The following is a 6,028-nucleotide window of genomic DNA, read 5'->3' as shown; positions in this document are numbered from 1 at the left end:
ATTCACTACAGAGTAATATTCCTCTAAGGTTATTTACAACTCTAAACTAAAACAAAAATGTTGTAAGGCTTAAGTAAGACAAAATCTCGTATACAGGGTAATATTCCTCTACAAGATTTTGTACGATGATTATAAGAGAAAATCTGAACTATGTAGTAATATTCCTCTAAGTGCAGCTCTACTACGACGAAACTTATCTACAGAGTAATATTCCTCCAGAACGCTAAGTATGCAAAGTTCTATTGAAGCAATATCTGTATTACGGAGTAATGTTTCTCTATGTCGACGAAAACTTAATTACGGAGTAATATTCCCCCAGAAGGCTATATCTAAGTATGCACAGCTCTATTGAGCCAAAATCTAACTAAAGTAAAGTCTATTAAGACAAAATATGAACTACGGAGTAAAAGTTTTCTATTTACAGATCTGCTACGACAAACACTTATCTATGGAGTAATATTCCCCCAGAAGGCTTATATTACACAGTTCTATTAAGTCTTAATCTGAGCCACAGAGTAATATTCCTCTATGTAATGCTATACATGTACTACGACGAAAGTTTATCGACGGAGTAATAATCCTCTAGATATTTACAACTCTTAGAGGTAAAAACATATCTTTGAAATACTAGTAATATTTTTCTGGAGGATTGCAATTCTGACTAAACAAAAAAATAAACTACGTAATAATATTCAATTGAAAGACTTTGAGGAGTTCTAAAAAGACAAAATTTCATCCAAAAAGTAATATTTCTCTTAAAGATTGCAATTCTAATAATTCAAAATATATACGGGGTTCCTCAAAAAGGTTATTATGACACAAATGAAACAAAATCTTATTTACATCCTCTACAAAACGAAAATTAACTACAGAGTAAATAATATATCTGATAGAATTTGTGTAGTTGTAAAAAGACATCTAGAATACTAGGTGAAAACTCAGCATAAGTGGAGGTAAACAAAGTCTTTTCTACATAGTAATATTCCTCCAGAGGGTTATGTATGCACAGTTCTATGAAGGAAAAATTGAACTATCTTAGGAGTTTGTACAGTTCTAAATAAGAAAATCTGAACTAAGGAGTATTATTCCTTTATGAGACTATATGTACTTCATTCTCTAAAAAGACAATATCTGAATTACAGAGTAATATTCCTCTAGGAGGCTATATTAATCTCTTTTAAGACAAATTATGAACTACGGAGGAATATTCCTCTAGAGGTCTATGTGCATTTCTAATAGCCAATAGGGCAAAATCTGAACTACGGGGGAATATTCCTCCATGATGCTTTGTACATTTCTGATAGGGCAAAATCTGAACTACGGAGTTATATTCCTCTAGGAGGCTATGTTCATTTCTTATATAGACAAAATCAGAACTACGAAGGTGTGTTCCTCTCGAAATTTACATACATTTCTAATACGACACCACTAGGAGACTTTGTACATTCCTAATTAGACGAAATATGAACAAATGAGTAATATTCCTTTGAATTCTACGTAGAGTTCTTGTAATACAAAATGTGAACTATGCTGTTATATTCCTCTAGACGGCTTAGTACAATTATCATTTGAAAAACTGTGGAGTAATATTTCTCTAGAGGGTTTATTCAGTTCTACTAAGAAAAGAATACTAGCTCCAGAGTAAAACTTTTCTTCTTGGAGGCTAAGGCTATGTACATTCCTTTAGTAGGTTCCTTACAGTTTTTTGTGAGAAAAATAAAATACTCCATGTATTTTGCTCTAAAAAGATATACGCAGCTCTTGTGAGACAAGACCAATATCCGAAGGCACCGGAAGGCTAAATACAGTTCTATATACATATAGTTTTTACATAAATAGCTACGTTGAAATTGATGTGAATAAGGTTTGATGAGATGGTTTCGAGTGCACAGGTATTGCCCTCGCCTTCATTTTGAACGTGTGGATGAATTGAATAGTGGTATATTAGACTAAACACGTAGGGACAGATCCTATGGTATCCTTGCACAGTTACTTCAGCATTCAAAACTTTGGTATGTAGTGGAGCATCTTTCTTGTCATATATTTTTTCCAATCACAGAAAACGCTGCATCTAGAAGCTTTGTGCGTATCCAATAGAGAGAAATCACTGATGCACTCTTATGTCCCTAAAATGAGTTATATTATATGTAAAATTCAGCATGAATAAGTTTTACATACATGTATATAATACGTAATGTTCTGAGCACGCCTATTAATTCAAAAACATACTAGGTCAATCTCTTCCGTGCTTGCTTTTTTTCAGAAATGATAAATCTGCATATCATTTATATATCGGTCATGATTAAAAAGGGTTTTAAGGATGCTCCTTTAATAACTACGGCATGTGCAAAGTCAAATTAATTCTTTATTTTAAAACGCATATCAAATTATTAACATAGCTACGTTCAAAACCTGATTTTAATGAAACAGTTTACATGTACTTACACGATGAATAAATTTCACAAACATAACGTTGTATGAAAATATATTTTTTAAAGATTAATTGTTTTTTTTCAGCAGATAATCTACAAAGATAATAAACCGGTAAGCATTTTCTTTGATGGACACATGATATAGAGATTCATGTACATTAAGTTTAATTCTACTTACAATGTAAATAAAGCCTTGTTTATCCCTAACATCATCAACATATTAAGCGATTATTTGTGTTGAATAAAAGATATTTTAAGAAGGTAATTTTCTCAAGTAAAATCGACCGAACTGATTAAAAAGAAAAGTTCAAAAAATGGGCAAATTGCTTGGAGTCCTACTTTAAGGACAGATGATACAAACTTTTGTCAAAGATTTTGAAAATAGCAAGTTGGGTCATGTTTAAATGTGTAAATTGAATAACTTTCACCGCGTAGTTTTTAACTTTTTATTCAAATTTGCACAAAAATGGAATTAAAAGTGAAAATAATTGATTAGATTAATAAGGATGGTTTCAGAAGGGCATACTTTTGAACATTAAAGAAGGTTTAAAATTTCTTTATTTTCTAGAAATTTATTATTTGCATCATTTGCAATGAAATTAGACCAAAAAATATATACCAATCCAGACATCCATTTTTTGTTTGTATCATCTGTCCTTAAACCAAAATATGTTTAGAAATATATTATCCTAGAAGAAATATAAAGTCTTATCAATATCTTTTATCGAATATGTAGATAGACACAGTAATTAATGTTTCAGCCTTAAAAGATGAGGGGATCCAGAATTGTAAATTGACCCTGCAAAACATATACCATTATGGACCAGCGGGTTAAATTTCCAATGTGGGTAAAAACGCCATTTCTCGGTGCAAAGAATGTATTTTTTCCCTTTAAGTGAAAACCCCTCTGAGCCATAACTCTCATTCCCACTGACATTTAAAACAAAAAATTCATCGTAAGTAATAAATTTTACTCCACTTATTAGATGCTTTAGTTTTTTTCCTGAAAGTTTAAGGAAACAGAAGTTAATGGTATTAAAAAAAATTACATCAGTAAAGGGTTAAGTAAACTTATCTGCTTATTGTTGTAGATGAAAAAAAATGTTCCTGTTTTTATTTATTTATTCATTTTGTATTTTTTTTTTAAATATTATCTATTTTTTGTCTCGCTAAAAGCTTGTATAGTGGAGCTTTGAATCGTTTATTTTAAGCAGATAAAATATTTATATAGATAAAATGAAGGCACACATTGCTACATGTAGTAATATATAACCCTATCCTACTAAAAATAATAAATTATTTTTAGAGAAAAAGTTTTAGGGTATATTTATTTTTAATTTTTGCCAAAAGATCTCTCTCTCAGTTCAGAAGTGTTTTAGTAATATTTTGAAAACGTATAGTTAGTAACGGGTAATTAAAGTCTTGTTATAAAACAACATGGCATATTAAATAGACATTAACAACAAATCAAACTTTTCTCCGCCACCACCCACTGCGAGTATCTTGTAATACTCAAGGATGCAGAGTATATTTTATGCGTGCTGGTCATAGAACGATCGAGGGCAGCTGTTCGCTAATCAATAATGGCAATTTAACCATGACAAATAGTCTGCAATTGATCATACAAAGGCCTTTCTTAGCTTTGAAACTATTTTGGAAATCATCTGGGTTGGCTAATTTAGTGTTAATATTCTCACAGATTGAACGGGAATGAAAAACAAATTTTTCCTTGAACATAAAGTTTATAGCTAACTTCAAATTTTAGCATTGAAATTATGTCACTCTTTGATAAACTGTAACGTATACGTAGCTTTTGTAAAAGGCTTCCTCGTTTTTTTTTTTAATGTGCTTGTTTTAATTGTGTTGCAGTTTTAAAAATTTGGTATTCATATTTATTTTAACACAAAAAAATAATTGAAATCAAGTGTGGAAGTATGACTTGAACCTTAAATTGGTCTGAGGAGTATCGATAATTGCATGAACCAAAGATGCACAAGTTTGATTAATTTAATTGAAACTTGACAATACTTAAAATGCAAATTGTAGTCTTCTAGTAAACGAAAATGTGTATAATACATGTAATGTCTTGTAACATCCGTCACAAATACATGTAGATATTAGATCTTTATATGAACAAGACATTAACATGAAAGGGCTTTCAACTTACAATGTATCTGAATGTTGAAAATGGTAGACATGTAAAGAAACTGTGTTTACGGAGAAAGATTTAAGACAGACTTCTATTTACACCGTCCTTTTTTAAAACCTGTACCAACTGCAAGTAGGTGTGCATTTAATGTATATTTAGGTGCTACGTCCTAATATTTATTATTCTGTCTGTCCTAGTTTCGGTTAACTATAGAAACCAAAAAGTCTTACCTGATTGCAAGAAATCCAAAACGGAAAGCTTTTCTACCAAAACTTCTAGACGGTAGTGGAATTTTTTCCTAAGGAAAAGATCCAAATTTCCAGACAAAAAACAAACTCAGGCCAGTTTTCTTTTCCTAAAACTTTGCAGGAAAAATAAGGGGTTAAGATACATGTTGCACCCAGATTGTATACAGCTTAAAATAAGTCATGCAGAGCACCTGAAAAAAGTGTTTTTACGTGTAAACATACGTATCATATACTCAGTGTATATCTACATGATCTAGCTATTGTAAAAATAAGTACCTGTTCTTGTATTAAGGCTGGAACTAATTTGTAACAATTTTAAATCTTTATTCTTCAATCGTTATTTTATTTGTTTTTTTTAATAAATCCATTATCTATTTTTTAGGAATGAAATACAACTTCAGACTTACCAAGTTATCCAAGACTATTGTTGCTTCAATGTTGAGAAAAATATTTAGATTCGTCACAAGGGTGTTCCAAACTCCTTTTCAGTAACTAATGCTGCGTAATATCATGGATTGATTGACTCCTTTGTAAATGTACTGAGAAGTCCAAGGTTTGTAATATACGTCCTCAATATCCCGCATACTCTGTATCACAAAACAAACCGTTCATATGTATCACTTTTGCTGCAACCCAAAGGACGGTGAATAAAAGTTCGATTTTTGTTCCATTTTCTGTTATAATGATTCAGCTCATTTCTCATGTCTGTTTATTATTGGTGGTTCACTGTAAGAATGCACACGTGTATTCCTAACACCACCAGGAAGTACTACCGGTAATTATTTTGATATGTGATCTAAGGCTGTAACTCGATTCCTGCATGTATGTTTTTCGTAATATCATGAATATGAGACTCAGCGTAGTAAATCCCCCATCACAGACACCGTTCCTCACACACACACACACCCTCGCAGGAATAGGATTTTCTTTTGAATTTTGATATTAAAAAATTTCTAGCTAACCCCCCCCCCCCCCCACTATAAAAAAAAACGATGCTACGTCCCTGCGATAAAAGTACAGAAAATCACTTTTGGTGCGTATTGTCTCTCCACAAATTTCATGTACAATAAAGTGCAATTTAACAAATCAGCAGTTACTAACGTAAAAGCATACTACTGAAAATAAAAAATATCCTTTGATTGCCGATTGATAGGAGAAGGAAGAGAAATGCTGCTTATTAACAAATCAGTAGAAATTTA

At 31.4% G+C, this 6,028-nt stretch overlaps 1 long non-coding RNA gene across 1 annotated transcript; it reads right to left on the bottom strand.

The window, feature by feature from the left end:
- Nucleotides 1-374: 374 nt before the first annotated feature.
- LOC134248182 (uncharacterized) lies at nt 375-5,637 on the bottom strand. The gene is made up of 3 exons (XR_009987992.1): nt 5,237-5,637; nt 4,812-4,942; nt 375-2,126 (listed from the first exon to the last, which is right to left on the bottom strand). It is a non-coding gene; the product is annotated as an uncharacterized LOC134248182 (long non-coding RNA).
- Nucleotides 5,638-6,028: the final 391 nt, after the last annotated feature.

The sequence above is a fragment of the Saccostrea cucullata genome, unplaced genomic scaffold, assembly GCF_032062105.1.
Source record: "Saccostrea cucullata isolate Sc308-1 unplaced genomic scaffold, CSIRO_AGI_Scuc_v1 ctg5127, whole genome shotgun sequence".
Classification (NCBI taxonomy): domain Eukaryota; kingdom Metazoa; phylum Mollusca; class Bivalvia; order Ostreida; family Ostreidae; genus Saccostrea; species Saccostrea cuccullata.
The sequence above is the reverse complement of the archived record's forward strand: the minus strand, read 5'-3'. Positions and strand labels throughout refer to the sequence as shown.